The 9,376-nt window shown below is 31.2% G+C and overlaps 1 pseudogene; it reads right to left on the bottom strand.

Moving 5' to 3' along the window:
• Positions 1-1,612: 1,612 nt before the first annotated feature.
• On the bottom strand, positions 1,613-6,491 carry LOC110106415 (annotated as a pseudogene).
• Positions 6,492-9,376: the final 2,885 nt, after the last annotated feature.

Here is a 9,376-nt window from a genome sequence, read left to right as displayed (position 1 = left end):
AGAAATTATTACATTCGGTGTCCGATCATCATCAAACTCCAATAAGAATAGGTAACATCGTTGTACACTATGCATGGTTTTATATGTAATATGTGTAAAAATTATACACACTATATATATGGTGGAGTCCAGACGCAAGCAACGCCCAGACTAGGCACATAATAATTTCTCTAATGTATGTGCCTCTCTGCACCATAAATCGGTTCTTCCACCCCTTAAAAATTTGCATTTTCTATATACGTAATACGATCAATACCTACTTCACGTGTACTACTTGCATGCAAAATAAATTTAAATCTTTTTATTTAATACACATAATAATATTTTTGCTTATACTTTTCACATCAAAATTTCTAATTTTTATTTAAAATATAAATAAAAATTTTAAAGAAGAACACAAAAATCTCTATTTATCACATGCAAATACATTATCAATACAATGCGCCTTGCTTTGCCGTAAACCCGGTCTTCTACCCCAACAAAAAATTGCCCATTTCTATATAGCCAAGAATCCCAACACCATGTGCAAGTGCTTTATTCCTCCATCTAACTGAACTAAACATGCCTTGTTGCTTTATTTCCCCCCATCATCTTCTTTGCTAGAAACTATGACATTCTTGTCAAAGATCCATTGTACGAAGCCCATAGATGGATTGTCAGATTTTCAGCAACTACAAAGGAGAGGGACTTTCTCATCCTCTCCTTTGAGTATCGAAAGCCGGTCACAGGATGACCAAAGGGAGAGAGAAACACACCCCGTATGTTCATGGAGGAGCCTTACATGCTGGAAGCTGAGATGGCGATGGTGGAGAATATGTCGGAGATAGTGTTGTCTTCGTGTCAAAGGGACGATGCAGCGGCGATGCTAGTGGTTTGCAAGGAGCGTGTTGCAATATTGGAACAACAATGGTGGCCAAATTTCCATTGCTGCATTTATGATGAAGTGATAGAAGGGTTTCATACTACGGCGGGGCCTATCCAGCGGCCATCGAAGTAGTATTACATCCGAGCTTAGGCTTAGGTTGAAATAGTTTTCTCGCTGTTTTATTTTTTAGATAATTGATAATTTTATTTTTTTATTATTTTATTTTTGCATTATGATTATTATTCAAATATAATCAATAATAAATAACTCTAATAAGAGATGTATGCATACACATCTTTGTCGGTAATGATATGATTTACAAATATTGATATTGAATGTGTTACAAGGCAATGCCCCCCTTTTATTTCCTTAAATATGTCATGTGTATGTGCGTGCATAGTTAAAGTCAAATAATATATAATAAACCAAAAATAGATTTTTTGTAAAGCTTATCTACCTACTAAATTAATCATTGGCAACACGCTTCTTTCTATTCAACAAATTAATCTAATTATTATATAAACATGTGTTGTTTCATAGAAGTTTTTTTTTTTGGATAAAATGCTTAGAGTGGCCTACATGTTAAATCAGAAAAAGATTATAAGCCCTTAAAGGATCGAATGCTCTCTAAAATCAAAAAGGAAATACATCCAAAAACTAAAAGAAAACTTGATGAGCAAATGATCCTATGTAGTTAGGAAAGCCAAGGGAAGGAAAAAAAAAACTAAGAGATAACATCATAGAAGCCTAGAAGGATAATAAAACAACAATTAACCCAAGATAGAACCAAGAGTTTGCTAATAGATGCAAGAAGCCTGCGAAATAGAAAGAACCAAACATAAAAAACTAACAAATGCCACAACAAAAACCTGACAAGGAGCCCAAACAAATAGAGCAAAAAGAGATAGATGTAGAACCCAACATTCAGCATACCTGCAAGGAAATAGAATCTACCCCACCAACAATCAACACCCTGAACAAATAACAAAACTAGGACATAACCGCAAAGCCACAACCTCATAACGACCACCAAATCCAATCTAATCTAGACCCAATAACATTAAAAGGAAAAACCGCATAACACAAAAACAAAACCCAAGAAAAGTAAATACAAAGGGCAAGCCCATGAACCAAACCCAAGAAAAGTAAATACAAAGGGCAAGCCCATGAACCAAACCCAAAAGGCAAGAAATAGAGAATCCATTCACATACACTAAAGAAAAAATACCTACAACGACTGATAGATAGATCACAACCTAGAAGGGTCATTTAGTTTTAGAATGAGTAAAGTTAGCAATAATATGTTTAAAATTCTACAACACCTTTTTACCTTTATATTTTTTAATTACTTTTTCCAGACATGGAAATAAATCCCTCATTATCAACATGAACAACATTCAAAATAACATCTTCTTACAAAACATGAAATTTACCACGAATCACGTCCCAAACACCCCCCACAAATACCAACGGGTCATACCAGATTTTATTTTCATTTCTTCTCTTTTTTTTTTTCCAAGGCTATTTCATAGTCATCAAAAGAACTATGCCTAGCTTTAAATTTATAAGTATTTTTAGTTTTGAATGAACATCCACATCTAAATGTATCCCCTTCTTTCCAATTAGAATTTGATCTATCAAAAATAGGCTCGTCATTAGATGATCCACCCATTTCATTGGAAATATCAGTTTTATGAAATAGCTCATTATCAGCACCACGATTAGTGGGGTTACAATAAGGGTTAAACAACATAGCTTCGTACACATGATCATATTCATAAATTAGCATCCCACACATGATTTAATTTGTTAGTTTTAGTATCAAAAATAGCTGGCAAAGCAACAAAGAGGTTAACACCATATTAATTTTCTTTGGAAGATTCATCACATAAAATGGGTGTAGAAGATATAATAAATAAGTTGTTTGGTCTCTTTACCAAAATTCAACTTTACCATTGCCTCAACCAGAGGAGAAGAAGGTTGCTTAAGATTATTGTTTGGGGAAATGAGTTGACCTTCATTATTTGCCATCGATAATACAACAGGAGTTGGAACCTTAGAGATGTCAGGCAAGCCATCTTGTAGAATAGTAGGGGAAACAAAAAGAGGAACTCCAACATCAGTATTCGGCGGTGGAAGAATATCTTGCGAAGCATGAATATTAGAATTAGCTGGTTTGTAAGTGTTCCTTTTCCTCAAGTGAGGATGAAGTTAAAAACATTTCATTTTACTATGACCCAAAGCTCTATGGTGATCACAAAAACTTGGGAAATCGCTCATGATAACCTTTTAAATAAAACCATACTTCTTAGGTCCTACACAAATAGAACCAGGATATTATTTTGTGATATCGAACTCAACCATGATACGTGCCATAGAAGGGGATCCTGAACCAGTGGAATTATATGTTTGTAAAGGGCGACCGAACAATAAAGCCAAACCATATAAAGGTGATGAGTAAATATATGTGGGTACAAATCTTGAATAGATATCCAAATATGGACAATAAGGGATTCAAACAAAATGTCCAATAGAGGAGACCACTTAATCAATTTCATAAAAAAAAAATTTATTGACATAATAAAGTCCTCTAGAAAATATAATGCTATAATCCAAATCATTTGATAGTTTAAAGAGCACATGTTTAGGATCAAACAAAGAATCAGAGAAATCAACGGATAATTTTAGCCAAAAAAAGAACTTCCTGATATTATATAACTCAAGATGCCTAACCAAAAATTTACTGTCAATGGTGTATTCAAACAACAAAACTAACGTGAGGATCTCTTCTTATGAAATCCAAAGGGATGGTAAACCTTTATGCTTGGAATGAACTAAAATGGGAAAAGCTTGCAACAAAGAATCGCCAGCCAAGGCTTCCCTACAAGACTTGGAACGATTCCTGAATCCAAATGTTTAAGGGTTTGATTCCCCATGGAACACACACCACGGTGAGATATCAAACAAAAGGAAAAACTGAGACCATGAGAGGAAATTGGAAAGGACAAACGAAAGAGAAACCAAATCAGAGAAAAAATTGGAGGAAAAAACAACGAATTAGGATCATAAATGTTGGCATAGCGAAAACTCTAGCAAAGCAATGAAATTATGTATATATAAATATAGAAGAAAGGAAAATAAAACACTTTCTTTCATATATAGTTACACTACAAACTTTAAATAATTTGAAGTTGCTTTCTTATTTTCTCTAAACAAAGATATGTAAACATTAGGATGAATAATTCAGAAAAGTGAAAGAAGATAAATTATGGGTGAATAGGTTATAATTTTTCCCTCTCTTTATTTTATTTTTTACAATACAAAATTTGGTATGAAATTAGTCCTAAAATTTGAAAATTTAATAAATAAGTTAGTAATTTTTTATTAGGATATGCATATATCTTGAAAGAAATTTTTTTATAATTGAAATTAATTATTTCAAAATATTTTAACCAATATTTTTTTTTTCAGATACATAATGATTAAATCTTTTACACTATTTTAAAATAAATATGAAGATTTTGTGATCCAGTTTGATCCTTTAAAATTATTTATTATTTAATTAGTTTAATTTTTTTAATTAAGTAATATAAACTATGTTTTAATATATTTAATTATTTTATTTCTTAATTAAACGGATTGGAAAGAATTTTTGGTGACTAAAATATAAAGTTGATGATGATCTATATTACTATTATGAAAGGTGTTTGAGTTTCTTTCCAAGTACAATCTTAGTCATTCATTTAAGTTTTATTACTTTAAATTTCAACAATTCAAATTTAATAATTTCAATTTAAATAAAAAAATTAAAAAATAATTTAAATAAATTATTAATTAATTTAAAATTAAGATCCTCAAAATGTCCGTCATGAAACTTATGGAATTACAAGTTATTAAGAAATAAGTATAAATGAATGAATTATAACACTAGCTTTACATTAATTATCAAGATTTTGAACTTTCTATACGTTTGTTATATATAAATTTTATTATTAAAATATTTAAATTAATATATATTATTTTAATAATTTGAAATAAAAAAATTACTTTCAATATTTGGTTTTTTAAATTATGTTGAATATAAATTCTTTACCTTAAAAAATATATTTGAAAATATTTTGAAATTTTAAAATCTATCTCAAAATATTTATTTATTTTATGTGAATTCAAAGTAAATTGTGTTGTAATATTAAAGCTTTTTTTTCTTCGACTAATTTGAAGTATATATAAAAAACTTTTTTTTTATTAATTCCTCTCAATCATTAAAGGATTCAAATTTCACACCTCAAGAGAGATTAGAAAACTATGATAAATGGTCTTATTACTGAGATATTAGCACAAAGTTTGAGCGCCTATTTTTATGAATGATGTCTTTGAGATGTGAGTTTGCAATGAAGATAGAGAAATAAGTCGTAAAAGATTATTAGACTTTGCTTTGTACCAGAACTCCATGTTTTTTAAAGGTTTGTCAAAGGATGGGGAAAATATCAAAAATATCATTCACATAATATAGACTATTAGGAGCTACCAGTTCTCAAAATATTTTTTCCATGTTTTAGAATATCATCTCACAAGTACCGTGTTAATTCTTAGCTTCCCTTCTTTCTTTTCTTAGGGAGAAAGTTAGATAATTAAGCTATAGCTGCTACTGTAGGTGGTTCTTTTTCTCCAGGGCCCTAAGAATCTGAGCCAGACGTTCCTCATTTCTAAAAATCTTATTCTCCCTAATCACCTTTCTCTTGGCCCTCTTGGCTTCAAATTGGTCAAATAATATCTTTTCTCTTGCCTTTTCTTACGTAGAGTTGTTGATACTCTCCATCAAAACTCTCTTGTTCTTGAAAACAATACCTTTCACCTTTATATTCAAATCATGGCACATGTACTTATAAATTTTCTTAGGTTCTTGATATTTCCTAAGTAAACACCTCAAAACTCTTGTCCTCAGCATCCATAGAACCTTTGTGGGCAACCTAGCCTCCCTAGTACCCATGTGCTTACCATATCCAGAATGGTGTCCCATCATCTTTTCTTCTGCCATGCATCTAGCATGTGATCTTGAGTTAATCTTCAAAGGTTTCTAAATAATAAGACCATCATTTACCAACTTCCTAATGATTTGTGGAGAGTTTGTAATGGATATCTTGCTTACCTCATTAGGGTCGAGCCAGACTATCCCCATTTTTTTTAAAGAAAGTGCTCATATCAAAGTTTAAGAATCCATAGTGTTAAAAACCTTCAACAAACTACATTTGTTCTATTAGTAAAATAATGGAAATTCAAGAACATGACAACAAGCATTATCCAAAAACAAACAACCATTAACCCTAAATTCTCAAGGACCTCACTTTGAAGCATTCTTCTATAGTTTTGTAAGATCATGTTGGATAGAATGTCTTCTCTTGATCTTATCAAACATACCCTTGATTCTATCAAAATTATTTAGTTCAGCTTCTTCTTTTAAACAATAAATTTCTTTCCCCATGATCTTTTCTCCCACTTATTCTTGACATCAGCTGTAGCCATGGCATCAATCAATTTGTTCTTCAATCTTGATATCATTAAGGGATAGCCTCTTGAAGTTAAGTACACTCGTGGTCAGCTGTTTCTGGAGCTTAAGCGACACCATCATCTCCACCACCTTTCATACACTTTGCATGCAAAGAAAAGCCTAGAAGAACTCCATGTTATATTTATGGGGATTGAATAAGAGGATTCCACATTATAATATTTTATATTTGGAAAATATCATTGAATAAATAAAAAGTTTATTTCAAATGATTTTATAAAAAAATTATTAAGATTAGTTCAAACTTTTTAAATTTGATAAAAGATTTGTGTAATTCTAACTATTCATACACGGTGGCGTTAGTTTTAAACTAGATCTAAGTTTTCCGAGACTCGTCTTCATTGAAAACTATAGTTTCTATAATCAGAACCAAGAAAATAAAATGGTTATATATAACATAAAAATTGGGTGTCATATAAAATCATTAGCAAAATTATACATTTGCCCATGCATATTGAAACAAATTTTTATATCACATATATGCTTTATTTGAGGCGGCATTCTTACTGCTTCTTAAAGCAACATTTGTAGTACAAAAAATTAAATTTTTGTATTAGAAAGCTGCATTAAGAAGTAAGAAAGCCATCCCAAATGAAGCAATATACTCATTTAGAGAAATATAATCATTTAGTACACATCATTCATAAGTCTCTCTTTACAGCAGTAAAAATTGCAAGGTGTTGATAACACGAATAATGTGCCTTTGCCTGAAAAATGGTATTTTAAAAGTACAAATATTTAACAAAATTAGCCCTACACTATTCCCATATATATAACTATTATCGATACAACATGATATAACTGGTTGAGATGAAAATTTTGAACGTCTTAACAAGCTATGTTGCTTCAATCCCTATCAATTTCTTCAATGGCATCAAAGAGGTCAACGTAGTAAAAATTCTTATGTTCCCATCAATATCATACAAGAATTTTAAGGGTCTCATAAGCCTAAAGCTTGGGATTGATCCCCACACATCAAATCTTAACTTAGATGGATTGATTGCATAATTTTACAACTACCTTGGATATCAGTTATAAGGTGAAAATAAATGAGTTGTTTGATTTTATAGTAATCACCAAGAAGAGTTGTTTCTTTTAATTCATGCTTACCTTTCTGAAGAGAATGTTGATTATTTTCCAACAATAGTTGGACTACGGCAATGGATTATTAAAGCCAGCTAGAATATTTGGAGAGGAAGAGGGAGATGTACCCTATGTTAGAGGACATGTAAAGTTGAAGAAAAATATACCATAGGACACTAGAGGAGGCTTATATATAACATGCAATGGTGATATTTGAAATGGCTTTTGATGATAGAGTTGATATTGATAGATGATGAATGGCATGCAACTATATAAAAATATCACTGTAACAAATCTTCCATTTTCCACTTATATATCAAATGGAGGATTTGAACAAAAATATTTTTCTTATGGCCTGAAATTTGTCCTAAAATATGAAAAATTAATAAATAAGGTGATAAATTTTTAATAAAGATTTGATTATTTTTTTATTGATATATTTTGATAGAAAGTTTCTTTTATAAATGAAATTAAATATTTCAAAATATTATAGAAAACATATAAAACATGAATATATTTTTAATTCTATTTTCAAATAAATATGAATATTTTGTGATCTAGTTTGATCTTTTGTAATTGTTAATTATTTAATTAGTTTAACATTTGTTTTAATTAAGTGATATAAATATAGTTTATTATATTTAAATATTTTGTTTCTTATTAAATGGATTGGAAAGAATTTCTGGGGACTAAAAATGAAAGTTGATGCCTATATATTCTACTATTATGAAAGGTGTTTGAATTTCCTTCCAAATACAATCTTAATCATTCATTTACGATTTATTACTTTAAATTGGTAAAAATACAAAGCTCTTAAAAGGACCTCGTGCTCACTACTGCTCATAAGAGCTACAAAAATAAAGATTAGAAAACCTACAAGCACAAGGTCCTTACTACAGACAAATACATAATAACCTAGGTACATTCTAGGGTGCTTAGGAACGAGCACCCAAGAAGAGGGAAGAAAAGAAGAACTATCAATCACGAACTGCTTCCCCGCAAAAATCCAGAAACCCCTTCTTCCAGCACAAAAAAACCTGTACAAGCAACAGAAAACCCAGAAAAAACCAGTAAAAAATATAACAGTAGAAAAAATTAAAAGCACTAAAGATCCAACGGTACCACCAACAATCCAAGAGGATGGTAGCAGTTATACTAATATAGCAATAAAACAGCTTCCACGGAAAGAAAAACATTTTACCATCCGAGAGAAGAACAATGCAATTCCAGACGGCCAAACCCAGCCAACTCCACACCCCCAAATAATACACCAAAGATTGCCAACTCTTGCACACCACCATATACCCCAAGTTAATGCTCCACACCCAGCCAACTACGCACAGATTCAGATTCCCCAAGTAAAACCTCCACATCATCAAAATATAAATCAGGGAATGCCAACTCCACCCCTGCATCAATTGCAAACCATTAAACATAAGGAACACACCAACCTCACAAGAATAGGGACTACCAGGCTCTAGAAACAACACCAACAAATAAAAGTCAGCATAAAGCATAGCCCAACACATACAAATTACAAAGAAAATAACAGTAAACCTTAGAACACAGGATATAGAATATGCCAGCAAAATAAGGAAAAAGATAACCGGATCCCAACACGAGTCCTCACAGAAAAGGAGGAACATAGCAACCAGAGCAAATCAAAACCACCAGTAAAATAACCCGAAATTAATGAAAAACATAAGGAAAACCAATTTGATCTAATTTGACAAGACCTTAAACGTAGACAGGCAACTGCTCCAGAAAAAGCTCCTTATAATCCTTAAACATAGTATCCAAAATGGCCAAGGCCTGTGCAACAGCATTCTCATCCACCTTAATGAAAGAATAGGAGTAAGAAA

This window comes from Dendrobium catenatum, unplaced genomic scaffold (genome assembly GCF_001605985.2).
Source record: "Dendrobium catenatum unplaced genomic scaffold, ASM160598v2 original_scaffold_232366, whole genome shotgun sequence".
Classification (NCBI taxonomy): Eukaryota; Viridiplantae; Streptophyta; class Magnoliopsida; order Asparagales; family Orchidaceae; genus Dendrobium; species Dendrobium catenatum.
This window is presented reverse-complemented; position numbering and strand designations above follow the sequence as displayed.